Source organism: Quercus lobata, chromosome 5 (genome assembly GCF_001633185.2).
Source record: "Quercus lobata isolate SW786 chromosome 5, ValleyOak3.0 Primary Assembly, whole genome shotgun sequence".
NCBI classification, from domain to species: Eukaryota; Viridiplantae; Streptophyta; class Magnoliopsida; order Fagales; family Fagaceae; genus Quercus; species Quercus lobata.
The window spans coordinates 20,376,625-20,396,249 of record NC_044908.1 but is presented as its reverse complement, the minus strand read 5'-3'; the positions used below and the strand labels follow the sequence as shown (position 1 = coordinate 20,396,249).

Genomic DNA, 19,625 nt, shown 5'->3' with positions numbered 1-19,625 from the left:
GTAGGGAATTTTCTCTGAAAGTGCAGCTAACACTTCTCCCCTAGCATTGCGAACGACCACTATGATCCCTGCCTCTTCCGAGTGTTCAAACACTGCCTCATCATAATCGGTTTGTACTTGATACAAACTTGGATTTTAGGACCTAGTGTTTATTATACAGTAGTCATTAAATTACAAAGCTTACGCTCCTATAAGAAGTGAGATTAATTAATTGCGGGATAACAAACATAAGCCCGTCTAGCTCAGTTGGTAGAGCGCAAGGCTCTTAACCTTGTGGTCGTGGGTTCGAGCCCCACGGTGGGCGAATTTTATTTTTATTGAGTCTTTTTCCCTTTTTGGTCTCTTGTTTCTTGGGCCCATGTTAAGAAACCCAGAAACCTTCCTAGCCCAATCCCACTAGTTCGTGGAAATTCTTCAACGTTGGTCACAAACAATTTTGGACCAACCTTTTTTTTTGGTGCTCTGAACCCATGTCTTGCAGCTGGACCATTAATGTTTTGCACCTCAAATGTGACAACAGTCCATTATCCAATGGACCAATACATTCTTGGGTTTTATATATTTTTTAGTACAATTTCAAATTTTCAATTATCATTTATATATTCGGTTGTAATTTGCATAATTTATTAATCTTTTATAGATATGGTAGAATTTGACTTATCATTTGGTTTATGACGTAGGCGGATTTGAATATCAAATCTCTTTTTTAACAGTAAGAAAATTTATCCGTTGAATTAATTTGAACCCATGTATTTTGCACAATTATATTTGGTTGTATTTTGCTCGATTTATTAATCTTTTATAGAAATGATAAAATTCAACTTACCAATTGGTTTATTACATGGGGTTTGAATTTCAAATATATTTCTTAACAGTAAGAAAATTTATCCTTTTTTTAAAATTTTTTTATACAAAATAGAATTTCTACTATATCCTAATCTAAGTATATATGTGTGTGAAGCTTCCTTCTGGAGACTTGAACCTCGACCCTTGTCCCCTACACTCTACAAACATTTATACTTGTGGAGTGACTATCGCACCAAGGGTGTGCAGTGATAGAAAATTTATCTGTTGAATTAATTTGAAACCATATATTTTGCACAATTCAAGCATTGTAGTGAATATTATCCCTGATTTTTGGGGGCCAAAATTGCTCACAAAAAAAAATGTTGGATATACTGTAATGATTATTACATGAGAATATGAATAAGTATTACAAGGAATACATTAAGTTGGAATGTAATAGGTATTATTATTCATTAGTTTGGTGACCATCCACAATTTAGTAAAGTATAAAAAGAAGGTATAATTAAATTATTTTTAAGTCAAATTTTCTAAAATACATTTATTTTAGGGTGTTTAAAATAGAGTTAATAATTAACAACAATGAAAATTTATTTTCTTTCCTTTTGAAAATGTGGCAACTAATGGCTTTTGAGGAAAATTTTAAAAAAATTTATTACATAAAGTAAATGAATAGATATTCAGTATTTTTTTATAAGAAATGGTTATTCCTCATTTTAAAGAATAACTATTCATAAGAAATAACTATTCATTGTAATAAAAATATAATTAAACAATCAAATAGTTATGCCACAAGAATATCTATTATATTACAGTATTTACTACAGTCTATTAAATGTGCCCTTAGTTAATGTGATAAGCTTTCTATATAACCATTTCCCCCTTTTTTTGGACTAGAATTTATGCAACCAAAAGGGCCAGAATTCAACACACCGCCCTTTCAAATTGAATCACTTTATGTCTTTTCGTCCTACCCCTTATCCTTGCCTCTAGTTATTGGGCTCGATACTCATTTGCAAGCCCAATTTCTCTGCAACCGAAAGGTATAGGGCCTAATATTCCTGGCCAATGGGCCACAACTCCCACTTGTCCGTGAATTTGGTTTTCACAGTATTGGACTAGTATTTTAGGCAAACACAAGTAGCATGAGAGAAAAAAATAAATTAAATATTGTGATTAAGATTTTTTTATTATCATTTTTTGGACGGTGGTATGAAGAATTGGTAATTCTATCCGTAATAAAAATATCCATTGTTTCATTGGGATGTTTCATTTTATGCTTTACCAACCATATATTCTCTCATATTATTTTTTTTATGCCCATAAATTAGCTAAACTTTAAAATAGAAAATGTCAAACACATAGCAAATTGTAATTGGTGGAGTATAAAGTTCAACATTTAGTCTCTTTTATTTAATTGAAGAGAGGAAGTGAGGAGCTTTGAAAAAGCTATACCATATTACCACCTAACTATTTTGGATGTGATTCAATTGTTGAGTATAAACATTTGCCATGGAAATCTTGCAGGGAGAAAAAGTAACAATGTTGAAGAATTAATACATCATAATTAATTCCATCCTATAAGCTTAATTTTAAACTTTTGAGTTAAGTAACATTCTTATATGTTATATTAAAACCTAATTGAGTCTCTCCAAGGTGTTAGACGTGTGTGCAACAAGATGGTACGGTTATTAGAGTGATCTTTGAAAAAACCAAAAAACAAAAGAAGGCCCAACAATTTCGTATTGCTAAAGTTGCTAGCTAGATTGAAGAAAAATGATGCAGCATAAGGTTTCCATGGTCATATATTTATAAAGAAACTAATGGATGAGCATGTGAGGTTGACACATAGTTTCTATGAATGGCACGTGGTTAATGAAAAAAGATAATAGGCAAGGGGGAGACTAGTAAGACTTGTTAGCCCATAGGGAGGTCTTGTAGTCCACATAGAGGCAAAAACTCACATATGAGGAAATTCTTGAGTACACATGTATGAGTGAAAGTTCTACATGGAGAAAAAATAAATAAGTTGAGATTTTTTTTTTTTTTTTGAGAAACAAATAAGTTGAGAAATTAATATAACATAATGGATTCAAACTCGTAGGTTTTTGAATTAAGTAGTGTGAGTATATCTTATATTAAGGCCTCAATCACAGCATTAAATTCTACTTATAAGCAAACTAATTTCAGCTTTTTCTTCTTTGTATCTTTATAATTAAATAAGACCTCGTCATAATCAAAACATGAAGCATGGGCACTATATCCGCTAACAAATTTATCACAATGAATAACCACAATTTATATATATCCAGTATGGTTTATGCTCTTGTTTGTTTGATCGCATTATAATATCAAATTATCAGCTGTAGACTTAAACGTGATGCGAAAACGAATTTGTGTTTGATCGAGTTATAATTTGCTTACTTTGCATGGGCCATATAACTTGGAAGTGCTCTAGAGTCTAGCCTCTTGCATGTTTCCCTATTGCTAAGGTGTTTCTTAATCTTTTTTATTTTTGGGAGAATCAAGACATTTGTTAATCATGACAATAAAATTAATCAATCGTCATAAGAATTAAAGCATGTACAGTCGGATTATCAAAAAGAAAAAGCTAGCATGTAATGCTCCTTGCCCAAAAAAAGAAGAAAAAGGAAGCATATATATAAATGTAATGCTCCTAAATCAAAAATGGATAAGACTAAGTCGTTCCAGCCCACAAATCTTTGTCTGTTTATTGATATATCTTATATGTCCTATCTTCCCTTCAAAACAAAAGGTAAGATATAAAAATAATAATAAGATTTTGATCTCGAAAATTGGGATCTAAAATAAAGCACTCCAATCCAACACAATCTGGGCCAACCTAACTTCTTTTGTAGAAGCATTTGAATATTTTCTGTCTTTTAATTTTTTTCAAGATTCTTTTCTATCTAATTTGTCGAGTCTATATCATTAAACATTTTTGTATATTGAAGTTGATAACTTTTTTTTTTCTTTAAAAAAAAAAAAATTTATAGAGCACAACAAAATATTTTACGTTTTGGGTTGATAGAAGGATATGTTTCTCTCTACTTTTTAATTTAAAAAAAAAAAAATATATATATATATATATATATTGTGGGAGCAGAGAAGGTGAGGTATGAACCGGAAATATGAGACATCACAAATGATGCTATTACCACTGGGTTATTACTTGGAATCCTTAAGACTTATCAAATACACCTTTATAGAAAAGACAACTATGATTTGCTCGGTAGATGACTAGCTTAGAGCTTGTTTGATAATGTGTTTTCAAACAGCACTTTTCTTAAGTGAAACTTTTCCACCAAAAAAAAAAAAATTAGATAGACTTGCTGCCTTCTTAAATTGAGAATTAATTAAACTAGGGGTGACAAATTAACAAGGTGACAGTCAAATCATGGGTGTTCCATCTCATTTTCGAGTAGAGGAAACCCAAATGGGGAAGCAGCTAGGTCGAGGTGAGGCAGGTGGAGGCATTTTGCCATTCCTAATTAGGTGGCTTTGTCATTAATTGTTGAGATAGAGTGAGAGAAAAGAGAATAACAATGGTGTGAGGGCTGAGTTTCACAACTCCCTTAGTTTTGCTTTGTAATTTTTTGAACTCTTTGTGTTTATCATTGTGAAAATAAGCGTTTTTATTTTCAATAATTTTATTCAACTTATAAAAAAAAGATTAAAATTTATAAGATGTCATATTTATTATATAGGAGTAGTATATAGTAAAGGTCGAACCTAGTGCATATTATGCCCAATTTTTGTGGGGTCTTGGAAGTAATTGGTAGGCAATCCTACCCATAATTCTTTTGGAGAAGTTGATTCCTAAAATCAAACATGCATCCTATTGTTTTTAGTGGAAAATGCTTGTCATTGTACCAAAGCCCAATTACCTCTTTAGCATAGAATAATTCAATACAAATATAAGCTTATCCAAATGCACTTACAGATAACCAGTGTGCATAGGTTTGTCATGTCACGAGTATGATAGTGAACTTTATCCCCTAATTAGATTGATTACAACCCAAATTAAACTCTCTGTTCCTTTATATACTAAAGAAAAACATAGTTGTCTATTAAAGTTGCAAGTCCTTTCTCAACTAAAAATAATTTTCTTTTGTTGCTTTTAAAAAAAAAAGTTTAATGGAATTTATCAACTCCATTACTCCACAATAATTGTAGCACTGTGGAAGATTTTTGCCCAATATTTATTGCTAATTAAATGATGGGGCAAACTCCACAAACTGGATAGAAAAGTATCAGTTGCCTGTAGAATGGAAATTTGGCCCACCATAAGTTTGAGTTTTTTGTTTTAGACCCAAATTTTAGATTTTAAAATCTTATTAATTCTTACTTTTTGCACAGATGATAGAACATCTTCAAAAAGCCTTCTATAAAAGACAAAGATTTGTGGATTGGAACAACATAATTAGTCTTATCCAATTTGGTTTTTTGGGTCAATTGTAGATGCTTTAATTGTTATGATTGACATGAATTTCCCTTGATTAAGGAATTTCTTAGCAAGTGGGAAACATGTCGCTTCAGTACTTCAAAGATATTTTTTTGGGGGTAAACTTCAGTACTTAAAAGATATGGTCCCATATTGTGAAACAAGCATATATTTTACTCGATCAAGCACGATATTATTTACATTATTTACATTATTATTTCGTTTTTAAAAATTATTTACTTTATCTTACTTTTTGCAATTGTAGCTTTATAATACAATTAAGCAAACTAGAGCAAAGAGCCGAAGCAAAAACCACACTGGATAAAGCTGTTGGTCATTGTGATGAATTTCTAACCGTGTTGGTCAACGTATCAGGGTTTTTACCTCAGTACAATACATGTGCACTTTCACACGTACGGGCTTAATTTAATTTTATTAAGGTTTTAACTAAACAAAAATATAGCTATTTGTTTTAAACATACCCCTCCTCCCAAAAACGAGAGACCCCTACCCTCTTCTGTTTAGTTTTCCATAAACTAATGGAAGAAACCATTTGAGTATGTATAGATCTCTTCAAGTCCCCATACCATCATCAATTAGAGTTTCATGCCACCTTTGATACATTGTTCTCTCATGCTACATATTTTTGCCAAAAATACTAGTTCTTGATTTTTTTTTTAATTTAATAGTTTAAAGATTTAAACCTCAAATGTTTCCGTTTAAAACACTTGAAAGTGCCAAATATTACATTACAAATTTCCAATTCCATCAAAGGCACTTTAACCAACAAATCCAAATTGTGGAAAGCACCTCAACAACTTCTTAACATGTTGAAAAAGGGCTTACTAGTCACGAAGTTGGGACTAGAACTAGGGATGGCCAAAAGTGCCTGGTATTACCCTATTTGTCATGGGTAAAGAGAATCAAATTGGGTTTTTCCCAGAACTAGAAATTATTAGGTCAGATTTTGGTATTTCTTGAATCTGATCTGTATTACTAAAGAAAAAAAGAAAAAAGGAAAAAGAAACCCTAAAGAAAAAACACTATTTTTTAAGGAATTACCACATGTCTATGCGCAATCTCAGTTTTAGCATCTCTAGGGTTTTACTTTCACCACTTCTCTGCTTTGCTCTGCTCCCCTATGGTATATACTCTACTCCCTCTCTCCAATTCCTAGATCTAACCCTCTGATTTGCTTTCTATTTTCTCAAAATCTAATTGGGGTTTCTTAAAATTTGGAGTTAGGAGTTTGGGAATTTAATTTGTTTGTTGGATTTTAATTCTTCAGTTTTGAGCTTGGTTTGGTTGCTGAGAAAATGTGGAAAACAATAAACAACTATATGAAATGAAACTGTTAGAAGCTACTAGGATTTTAAATTTAGACTAAATTTGAGTGTTTGAGCAATTAGCTTGTGGTAATTATTTTTATTCACTTCAGGAAAAACAATTGCAGTGGGAAAAGTCACTGGTCTTACTTTGTCAAATCCTTAGAACAATTTTTGGCATAAGAGGTAACTAGGAACTTCATCCTTCCCTCATATGTATTTTCTGGTTTTCTCTCTGTCCTAATTCATCAATTTTGAAGTGCATTTAATTTTGGCATTATTTTAACATGGTTGAGATCAAAATTTTACCATTAAAACTTTGAACTGTGTTGTTTCAGAATAGAGTGAAATTTTGAAATGGTGCAACGACTAGTTGAATTTTGGAATCTGACATATTCCCTATAGTCAAATCTCATCATCTCAAGATCAAGATAAGAACTAAATCTCCTACAAAATAGAGCTACTGCAGAATCTTAAGATAGCAAGGTATACAACTGAGATTTAATCTTCTTGTATTTGAATTTTTGAATTGTTGATAACTTGATATATCTTTTTTGTTGTAATAGATTTACATGTATGGTTATATTTATACTACTATTTAAGTGGCTTCTCCTATTTAAGATCCTCAATTTAGATGCCCAAAATACTCTCAAATTCATCTGTTTCTAAAGTTTAAATCATAGGGTTAGACATGTAAAATTAATAATTTAAAAACTCCTAATTTTTAGCTAAATTAAAAAAAAAAACAATTTTTTCTCCCACCTCCGCATATCTCTCTTACGTTAGTTGTCAAGTACTAATGCAATTTTTTTTTTTTGAAAAAATATAGAAAATAAAAATGCTTTTTTTTCCCCACAAACGTATCATTTTTTTGTATCACTAAAATATTTTTCTCCTACCTCCACATTTCTCTCACATTAATAGTCAAGTACTAATACAATTTCTTCTTAAAATAAAAAATAAAATAAAACTATCATAAGTAAAATGTGTAAACTCAAAAAATAAAAAGTCTTATTGCACGCGCGAAACATATGTGATGATAGGATTTAGATCCTCTAGATTTCCTAAGATACTCTACCAATATATTTCCTTAAATCCTAACTGTAAGGACGCGATTTGTAACGACCCGTAATAACGTTGGGTTCGCACATAAAAAGGCCCAAACAATATCATTTATAGAGCGTGGGTTTGAAAGGCTAGGCCTTGGTCACAAGACAGTGGGTTTTTAGTGGTGTTCATACATAATTAAATCGTGTTCGCCCTAGGAATCTTTCTCCTGGAGGCGGGCTGGGAGGCTCTGGTTTTTGGCCATTTTTTCCAGCCCCTGCTCTGGATTGCTTACTTTTCCTTTTATACTAGCCTGTATTCCTTATCCTTCGTCCACGTGTAGGATTGACTTTTCCAAGACTGATACTTGTCCCATCAACCCATATCCAGAGTGGTTGGGGGTGGTTGTAAAAAGCTGGAGAATATGGCTCTGTCAGGTGCAGAATATTGAATGACAGTAAGGGTAGCTTTCCCTGGTCGTTATACTTTCCAGTGTACCCTTCTCTATTGACCTAGATATTTTAGATTTTTTCCAAGCTGTTCCTATACCGTTTTTGCCCTTCCTTCCAGTGAGACCTCGGATATGCCGAGGACAGAATCATCCTCGGCTGAGTCTCAAGACTATTTGGACTTTTATTACCTATCCTCGGCTCTAACCTTCCTCGGCTCGGGCCTTGGGCCCCAATGTAAAAATGAGCCAGGGTCACAAATTATTGGACCCCACAATAGCCCCTCAAAATCCTGTTGTCCGACCTCTTGGTCGGAGAGAAGGGTTTTGGTAATGCTACGCCTTTATTGCGGTCTGCTTAGATCTGCCCTTCATCAATGTGGGTGTCTCTTCACCTATCCAGGAAACATACCGGACTATGAGATATTCCTTTGAATTCATTCATGATGCATTCCTGCCGCTTCAATATCCGAAACGCGCCTTTAATGATTTCCTTTTACGAGACCATTTAAATTCGACGGTTATTGACGCGTGGGGAAGTGGAATGGGTATATTCTTGTTTACCGATTTTCTTGGAAATTTGGACAGATTAAATGCCTCCCGTTTTACCCTTCATATAAGAAGGGAAGCAGGAGGTTGCCTCACTTACACAGAGACCTTTCAATCCTTTTAAAGTTTGAAAACTCTTAGCCTCCCCCAGAGTTTCCCTTATCCGCTTACTTACACTTTGAATCGTGATTCGTCCACGATAGGAGTGGGAATAAAGAGACCATACCCTTCCCACTACGTTCTTGTGAAGTTCAAATTGGCTCGGTCAGGGTAGGGATGGCAGATACTCAAGATACTTCTTACCCTCCTTTCAGCCAAAATCCGAAGCAGGGGCTCGTCGCGTCAATCTTTTGGTGCGGCTGAGCTGGGGTCACCTATTATCAGTACCAACCGCTCTCTTATGAGCATAGCTAACATGGTACCAGTGTGTTAGAAGTCAAGACTGACGCAGGGACAAAGTATCCCTGCTTCTTCCTCTCTTCCTTCACTGGTGCCTCCTTTTGCCTTTCTTTCTTCTTCTTTCCACCACCAGATCCATCCTGGTGCTTTTCCTTCTTCCTCTTCTTCTCCTCTCCCCCCAAGGAAGGTCCTCCTCTCAATATGGATGCTAATGGGGTAGAATTTGGAAAGACTTGGGAGCAGAGCCTAAAAAGATTTCTGGCTGTTCATTTGTTGTTTTTGTTTTTTTTTTTTATTGTTTTAGTAACTCGTTTTCTATATAGGCTTGTTTAAGCCCTTCTTTGTACACTGTAATACCCATTTATATTAATAAAAATCATCATTGCTTTTATTTCGTATGTTCTATCTCTTCTTTTTGAAATACTTATGTCATAAATAGACGCACTACTTTGCGGCTTCTTTTTTTTTATTTCTATACTCTGAATGATGCTTAGGACCAAAATCCCAGTTAATAAAAAGATCTTGCTCGGTGCTTATTGAAACTATCCGACTTAATAATACTGAATCGAACAAATGATACTCAGGGCTGAAATCCTTATTAAGAAGAAAAAGAAAAGATATTATGATGAGCTTATTAGGGCTGTCTGGCATAATAACGCCGACCTGAGGAAACAATACTTTAGGGCCGAAATTCCTTAGCAAGAAAAAAGACGTTATCATGGACTTACGAGAGCTGTTCGACACAATAATGCCAACTTGAACAAATGACACTTAGGGTCGAAACCCTTGCTAAGGAAAAGATATTATTATGAACTTAATAGAGTTGTTTGGCACAATAATGCCGACCTGAGAAAACAATACTTACCCCAAAATAGCCGAGATGACCGCTGAATGCTCGGCGCGGTGTAGGAGATAATCATCCGAGGACATATAACCCAAAAATGGACAGGCCCTACAGGTTGTTGAGTAATAAGGCGTTTCACCATCTTCCTAATAACTTTCATAGCTTTAACCTCTTCTGGTATTTGATCCGAGGATTGAGCAACTTAGAATTCTTATTAAGTAGCTGACCTTTCCATAGGTTTGAGTTCGAGGACCATGCAATACCTTGGTTCTGTCCAAAACTTGATTTTGATAAGTAGTTGGTTTCCCCATAGGTTTGAGTCCGAGGACCATGCAATACCTTGGTTCTGTCCAAAACTTGATTTTTAAGTAGTTGGTTTCCCCATAGGTTTGAGTTCGAGGACTATGCAATACCTTGGTTCTGTCCAAAACTTGATTTTGATAAGTAGTTGGTTTCCCCATAGGTTTGAGTCCGAGGACCATGCAATACCTTGGTTCTGTCCAAAACTTGATTTTGATAAGTAGTTGGTTTCCCCATAGGTTTGAGTCCGAGGACCATGCAATACCTTGGTTCTGTCCAAAACTTGATTTTGATAAGTAGTTGGGGGAATTAACCCCTCGACTGTGGTGCGGGACCTTGGTTTTAGGGGACTTAGCTCCTCGGCCAAGCCCCTAGAACCATCCGTGCGGTTGACGCTACGAAGCGCAGCCCCTAGTAAAGAAACATAGCCTCTAGTGGAATTTTGTGCTAAAACACTACACCCGGTTGTTGGAAATGATGTGAGTGATTATCTTAACCCATCACCTGTACCAAGACACAAGCCTTCCCACAGACGGCGCCAATTGTAAGGACGCGATTTGTAACGACCCGTAATAACGTTGGGTTCACACGTAAAAAGGCCCAAACAATATCATTTATAGAGCGTGAATTTGAAAGGTTAGGCCTTTGTCACAAGACAGTGGGTTTTTGGTGGTATTCATACATAATTAAATCGTGTTCGCCCTAGGAATCTTTCTCCTGGAGGCGGGCTGGGAGGCTCTGGTTTTTGGCCATTTTTTCCAGCCCCTGCTCTGAATTGCTTACTTTTCCTTTTATACTAGCCTGTGTTCCTTATCCTTCGTCCACGTGTAGGATCGACTTTTCCAAGACTGATACTTGTCCCATCAGCTCATATCCAGAGTGGTTGGGGGTGGTTGTAAAAAGTTGGAGAGTATGGCTCTGTCAGGTGCAGAGTATTGAATGACAGTAAGGGCAGTTTTCCCTGGTCGTTATACTTTCCAGCGTACCCTTCTCTATTGACCTAGATATTTTAGATTTTTTCCAAGCTGTTCCTATACCGTTTTTGCCCTTCCTTCCAGTAAGACCTCGGATATGCCGAGGACAGAATCATCCTCGGCTAAGTCTCAAGACTATTTGGACTTTTATTACCTATCCTCGGCTTGGGCCTTGGGCCCCAATGTAAAAATGGGCTAGGGCCACAAATTATTGGACCCCACACTAACAATTCTTTAATGATTTAAGAATCTAAATTCTGCCATGTCAGTATTCCACTAATAATATTTTAATATAATAATGTTACAAACAAAACAATTAAGATTATTAAAGAAATGCTGACATGACAAAATTTAGATCATTAAATCATTAAAGAATAGTTAAGATTTAAGGAAATCAATTTAGTAGAATACCCTAAGAAATTTAGAGGATATGAATCCGTGATGATGCTAATAAATATTAATGCAAATACACTGGTTTTGGTCATTTAAGCCAAAACCAATTCCCCAACTTTAGTTTTTTCACCAATGAGCTATGACCGATTGAAATATCAATTTATTTTTTGTTGGGGACGTTATTGGGCTCTTGAGGCGACTTTAGGTGGTGAGGTGAGGTCGACTTTAGCTTTAGATTGTTGAGGCGAAAATGGAAAATCTGATAAACCTAACAAAGGAAAGACTCTTTATTAAATACGAAATAGCATATATATAGATTCCTTTTTCAAAAAGATGGGAGTTTTTGTGGAGGAGCTACCTTGTCAATGTGTCACTTTGTTTTTAACAAAGTTTTTTAGGATCATTAAAAATGACCTATTTAAAAAGATCAAAATCTATTTTGTAATGAAAAATGAAGTTGCCCTAATAATTTTATGTACAATTGCCAAAGCTTTTTGGTCCAACTTGCACATCTAACTAGATATATCTCATGAAATGAGACCACTCTTCTCACAAAATGTAAGATTTATTTATGTGGAATATGTGAAGTTGGTGGCTTGAATTCAACATAAACCATGATTGCTTTGGAGTGGCATGCAAGCCTTGATTTCCTATTTCAAATGCAACACTATTTCCTAATTGTTTTATGAGAAGTTTTCATAGCATGTTACGAGTAAAACACTGAATTCCCAACCGGCCTTAGATATCCAAGTTCAGCTTGGAATTGATGTTTTGGACCTCATGTGCTCAATGTATATTAACTAGTTTGGAATGATAGCAAAGTAGATATGAGATATAGAGTTCTACTTTAAGTAGACTTTGTCTTTACTTGGATTAGTACTTTGCACGTGAACATATGAGAATAAAATTCTATTCCTTGAAAGAATTGTATCTTTGCCGACTTGATATCTTACATAAACAGTGTGTTGCGGCAATTATAGAGAAGAGAAGGTTGTGTGGGTGTGAGAAAAAGAGGGTCTCTTTTGTTTGGTTCATTGATATTTGTAGGTTGTAATTTGGAATAGTGAGAGAGGTTTGTTGCCGCTTGGTTTTGATTTTGCAATTCGCATTTGGTATTTGGTATTCGTATTTGGTATTTGTGAACCTTTGGTTCTTTGGTTTTGTATTTTGTGAGAGAGAGTTATTTGGGTGTATTTGAGATTTGGGTTTGTGAGAGTGCCTCTACACTAATTTGTATTATCCAAAATTTGATATAATGAAATTTGTTCATCATCGCCCGTGGATGTAGGCTATTGCCAAACCATGTAATTCTTGGTGTTTTGTGTTTATTTTCTTTTGAATTAATTTTTTTCGTTCCTATTGTTAGTTTGGAGATCTTTTACAAACTTAAAATATTTTCACAATCAATCTTAATAATTTGAGCTTTCGCTATTTTACAACAGAATATACACATGTTATGAGAGAGAGGTCGAAATTTCATAAGACCATCTCATAAAATACCTTTTCATGGTGGTGACTGGTGAGACACTTATATAAGTCATGAATCCCCTGGAAAATGCCTAAAAGGGAAAAACTCTTTATACAAGCTTTGAAATTGCCATGATCCTGCATCTGATAATCTAATTTAGGTAAAAATATTTTTTGTTTTCGTGTAATTTTTCAGGGTAAAAATCTATAATAATCAATATTAAAATAAAAATTTGAATGGATTCAATCTTGACATACTTCTTTAAAAGTTCATATTAGTCTTGTCTACCTTATATTATTCCCCAAACGGTCTCTGAACTTCATGTTTTAGATAGTTTCCTATTATTTTTTTAAAAAAAACTTGATGTAGATTTCCATTTTTTTGCAGCTTAGTATTATTTTACTTAGTGGAGCAACTGAACAATGAGAGAAAGGAGAGGAGTTTTTTTTTTTTGCTAAAAGGAGAGGAGTTGACGCATGAGAGCTGTTGGGAATTTAGACAGATTTTGATTTGGGGAGGAGGAAAGATGCTACGCACATGAGAGAGAGATTTTGTTTTTAATTGATTGGAAAGATGGTGTTTTTATCTTTAAGCTATGTGTCACTTAAACAAAAATCATGTACAAGTCATGTGTTACAAATTTCTATTTAACTTAACAGTAAAACTAACTTTGGAGTGCAAAGTGTATCAAATGTAATAATTTAGGGTATAAAGCGTGTAATCGAATAGTTTAGAATGCAAAGTGTAATTTATGGTATAGTTTAGGGTGATAAAGTACAAAGAATACAAGGGAAAAATATGTAAGCGTATTAGGATTTTTAATATATGGAGGGAGAATTATTGAAAATAAATTGAGATTTAAGTTAAAACAAAGACACCCATCCATGGTGCCTAGAAAGTTGAATCTTTGAAGTTTTTGACTTCTAGGTTCCAATTATTTGTGCCAAGGTTCCGGGTAAGTTCACAGGTGAGTTGAGTGGGGAATTGCCACCTCAACTCCCAACAGCCCTCCTTTGTGATCAAAAGAAAGTCATGAGGACTGTATTATTTAATGGTAATGCACCTAATGTTTCAGCTTTAGATTGAGTGAAATATTATTTTAAAGTTCACAAAAAGCATGAATTCTAAAAGCTCCTAGCTTTAACAAGCATTATATAGTCGAAGCAAAAGAGAAAGGGCAATTTAGCTTTTATAGTGCTTTTTTATTCTTTTTATTTTGCTTTTCTTTGGCTAACTTTTCTGCTTAATATTCTAAAACCGAGCTGCAAATTCTACGGCAAACTAAAAAGAAAAGCTGCTTCTTGGAAACTCAATGTAGCATTAATATAATGACTCTCTCTCTCTCTCTCAGTAGGGCCAGATTATAAAGTGTTCATTCATTATTATTATTTTTATTAAATTGCAAAGTGCACCCTCTATATTTGAGTGCACCTTTTATATTTGAGGTCATTTTGATTTTGATCCCTAGAGTGTAAAATTATGAATTTTAATGCCTAATGTTTAGGCTTGTTTTTAATTTGGTCTTCCATCCATTTTTTTTTTTTTTATAATGATGTGGTCATTAAATGCCATGCTAAGTACAAAACGACATAATATATATATATATATATATATTTTGGCTAAAACACATAATAATTTTATTATAGGTTGTTTTGAAACCTCATAGAGTTACATCAAAATTTATTCTTTTACTTGATCCACTTAATCAATTTATTTTTATATTTTTTCTTTCTTTTCTTTTCTTTAATATTCGGTTTTCAACAATTTCACCATATCCAAGTTGGAATTTAACCGGCACATCAACATTAAAGGTGAATATATTCATTTGGTACCTAATACCTATATAGAATGACTTATTTTCATTTGGTACCTAACATTACGGGCCACAATTAAAAATTTTAAACTTTAAGAAATAAATCAAATAAAATTAAAATTTTAAGGTGAAAATTACAATTTTTTTTTTTTACTTTTCTATTTGATACTGAGATAATAGAAATTTCTTTCAGTAACAAGATACTTACACGTGTAGCATGTGATCGATGGTTTTTTTTTTTTTTTTTTTTTAATACAAGATACAAATTTCACTCTATACTTCATAAACACTTATACTTGTGGAGTAACCATCGTACCAAGGATATGAGGTAGTCATGTGATCGATTTTTTATGGTATTTGTCTTCATTAATTCATTAAATATGTGCATGGAATGCCAATTGTCGCATATAGTTAAAAACTAAAAATAAATAAATAATTTCTATGTGCATGTGGTGAACAATTAATTCTTAAGTATTAAAACAGCTGGGCAAAAGATCGTGGGAACTGGGAAGTATGTTGTTCTTCACATATTCTATAGAGAGAGAGAGAGAGAAAGACAAAGATTATTATTAGTGCTGGAGCCTGGAGTACTCCTGAAGAGTTCAATTATTATTGAGCACTAACTTTTCCTTTGCCTTCACCAACTACTATTTCTTTGGGGTCGTTTTCTTGCCTTGTTTTTATTCAGATTTAAAATCCAACAAAGTCGTATTATTTTAACGTAAACCTAATTTAATTGCTATACAATAAACAAAGTTGTACTTGTAATCCATTTTACGTATGCATGTAAATAAACTAGTGCATACAATCATATATGTACATAACAAAAACATTATATATATAAATATATATATATATATATATCCAAATAATAGATAAAGTATTAACCCCCACAAATTTTGCATCTATATATGATGGGTTGAAATTTAGATTTCAATTGATTCTCCACCCCAAAAAAAAAAGATTTCGAATTATAAATTTTAAGGGGTTGGCCTAGTACTTTCTAAGGACTCATAATATCCATAAGATCTTGAATTCGAAATTTCTTGTCAACATCTTGGGACCACTCCTATAATATTTATTTTTGTAATAATCTAGTGCGTGTGAGGCAGAAAGATTGCATACATTCGAGAGAATAGTCAAATATTTGAAGAGGTCTGGACACTTTATATTTATCAAAAAAAAAATTTATAGAAAGGTGCAACTATATAGTAAAAAAGTCAAAAAGCATAAATTGCATGCAATAAAAATCAATAAAGTTTTCATTAGTATTAATGTATGCTTAATATCTAATTTAGTGAACACAAAAGCTTCCATAACTAAGATTAGTGAAAGAAAGTTCATCACAATTTTTATCCACGTGTATGGTCATCTATGGATACACGTAAAGTTACTCTAAAATATCGGCACGTGGAATGGAAGGTCACAAGCAATTGAGCATGCAGGCATTCATGGGTTAAGCATTTGGTAGTGAAAGGTTACTTTGAATTGTTTTTAGAGCCTCCTTTAGTTAGTGGACTAAAAAGGAAGCTTAGCATGAAAGAAATAGAACTTTTCGCAAGCTTCCTTTTTTTCTGTTTCCCCCACCTTATTCAATTAGCTTTCAAAGCTCATGGTTTTTTTTGGAGGCAATATATCTTGTGAGCACACGGCACCTTGTTTTAGTGATGTTTGGCTATTGAGTTTGACATCCAATATTCTTTCTATTTAATAGCAGATAAAGTAACCATAGCTTGTAATTAATTAGTGTCTTAGCCAAATAGAGTGGGAGAGAGATATTTTTTGGTCTGTTCAGCATTATTAACCTTTTCTCTTGAACAATCATTCATTTCCTTAACGTAGGTAAGATTCCTTTTTTCTTTCAAGAAAGAGGAAAAAAAATAGTGGAACTTCTTTCTTATGTAGGAGAGCCTTGCAAAACTAGCAAACCAATTGAAAAGATCAAAAGGGTACATTGAACAAGGATAAATGAATAAATATGTCTACATTCTAGGCCAAAATGGACAAATGTCCTTTTCACACAAAAAATACAACATTTTATCCATTTTTCCAAACTAATTTTTGAAATGTCCTTATTTTGAAACTCGATTTTTGAAACATCGAGTTATAGCGAACGTGGACTTAGAATTTTTTTTTTTTTTGGAACTCGAGTTCATGGACTAAAGTACAAGTGCTTGAGTTCATGGAACTCAAGTTCCACTTGAATTTTTTCAAGGAACTCGAGTTCCATAATTTTTTTTTTAATTTTTAGTTTGTTATAACTCGATTTTCCAAAAATCGAGTTTCAAAAAATGGGCATTTCCTTAATTAATTTGGGAAAGGGAGGGCAAAATGCTGGATTTTTTTTTTTTAAAAAAGGGCAAAAGCTCATTTTCTCATTACATTCTAATTAATTAAGGAGAGCAGTGAAAGTTGAAAGACAGAGCAAACCAAAGGGAAAAGATCTAAATGGTAAATCGAACAGAGATAAAATGAACATATATAAATGTGTGTGTGTATATATATATATATTTTGATAAACTATAAATGTGTGCATGTATATATATATATACACACTGACACACACACACATTTCAATCTCAAACGGGGATGAACCACAAGTGTCTTGATTTAATTGTAGTTAATATATCTATAACCATTATGGTTTGAGAACTAAAAAAAACAAATCAAATATTTGAGGGCTTTGAGATTGTTGGAAATGAGGGTCTTGTTTTGTTCATCCTTTTTAAAATGTATTTTCGAAAGGGAAAAAATGTTTTTCAAATATTTGTTCAAAACGTGTGTGTGTGTGTTTTTTTTAATAGGTTTCGAATGTGAAAGAAAGGAAAAAAAAATTGTTTGACAAATGTATCACTTTCATTTTTTTACTCCATTTTTCTTCTCTTCCAAATTTTTATTTTTATTTTTAAAAAATACTTCATATCACATAATAGAGAACAACAAATCCAAGACAATCCGATCGAAGGAAATCAAAACAAATCAACAACAAATCCAAAGCAATTCAACTGGCGAAAATAAAAAATAAAATCCATTGATAGAAACCGACGAAAAACAAATCTATCAACCCAAAGGCAACTAAAGTACTAAACAGTAAACACAAATTCGACAAAAACCGCTATCCCCACTAATTTTGTTTTTAAGTGATAAAAACCATTTAAAAGGTTAGCTCTTTTATGGGCTTGCTTCTTTTTTGTTTTTAATTTAGTTGTTACACTAAGATTAAGGGGAGAAAATGATTCTAGTCTTGGTTTTCTTTATAAAGGAAACCAAACAACATAATTGAGTTACAAAATGCCCATCCTGTAGCATAAAAATTCAGCCAGTATAGTATATATGTTGGGTCTACTGGAGAAAAATAGATTTTTTTTGAATGTTTTATCTTTTATTATAACAAATTCATTTACAAAATGAATTTTTTTAGAAACAAACGCAAAAAAAAAAGAAAAAAAAAGAGAGAATAAAGTTCTAATACAAAAACACATTATAAACTCTACTAAAAAATCATAATAACTTTTAAAAGATGGTGATTGGGGTAAGTTATATTGTATGCAACTCACTCTATTAAACAATTTGTAAATACAAAATATTAAAACCTTTCCCATAAATGATTAATCGATTGGCAAACATTTCTTGTTTCAGATCCATGTTAGGGCAGTTTTGAGTCTTTTGACTGATTAGCTATAGCCAACTAGCCAAGTATATAGTGACAAAAATGTCATAATTTCGACAGTGAAACATGTATCATGTATGTATCTGGCATCATAAAATAAAATAAAAATGTACAAGAGGTCCAATATATAATTGAAACGTGATCTTCTACCACATTTTGACGAGGATATCTTCAACATAAATTTACATAATATGAGAATAGTATAAGGGCCGCCATTGGCATATCCAGCTTGCACATAACAATGTGTATGAAATCATTTTAACAATCCAAATTATTGAAATATACTTTTAGTTAATTTTGTCATTTTTTTTAGCCTACAGTATGGAGGACCTATAGGATAAAATATTAAAAGTACAGCAAAGAAGGATTTCAGGTCAATCTATCTGCCGGTATCTCGAACTCGTTGTGCTATATTATTGGAGTTTCCAACTAATAATTTCCCAAGTGAGACCCACCTGTCCAATGCTGTTTATTATAAAATCTACAAGTAAACTTCCGGGTTCGACTCTTACTAAAGAAGCCTCGTGTAGCATATTATCGTCAACTCTTTCCCTTTTTACTTTGTTACTTTATTTTTATATTTAATTCATTAATGAATAGTATTTAGCTAAAAGAAATTCATTAATAAATATACATTGAATGGTTCAATACTCGCAATCATTCATTAGGATGGTAACGGGTAGGGAGAGATTGGATTATGGGTGTCTAGTCTACGACTCTACTTTTTGAAGGAGAGAAAATTTGTACATAGTTGGAACACGGTTGTAAGTTGGGATAGCAAGGTGGGTTGAAGATATTTTACCATTTTTAATGAAGTGATTTCGACAAAAGGGATAAAAACAAGTGTTTTAGGAATGACATTAAAATGTCTATAAAATAATAAATTATAAATAGAATATATATAAAATGATTAAATTATATATGTAATCAATTTAAATTTATATTAAATAATATATATACACATTTAGGGTGAGATGAGACAAGTAAAACTTGTCTTTGTCCTATCACCTCTTCAAGGTGAGAGAAACTCGCACGTAATAGGATGAGTTAGATAGGACAATACATTCTTGACATCCTTAGTTAAGAACCATATTCACAATGCAAAAGAGATTAAATGATCTTTTAA

At 33.0% G+C, this 19,625-nt stretch overlaps 1 non-coding gene across 1 annotated transcript; it reads left to right on the top strand.

Moving 5' to 3' along the window:
• Positions 1 to 231: 231 nt before the first annotated feature.
• Positions 232 to 304, top strand: TRNAK-CUU. The gene has a single exon. It is a non-coding gene; the product is annotated as a tRNA-Lys (tRNA).
• Positions 305 to 19,625: the final 19,321 nt, after the last annotated feature.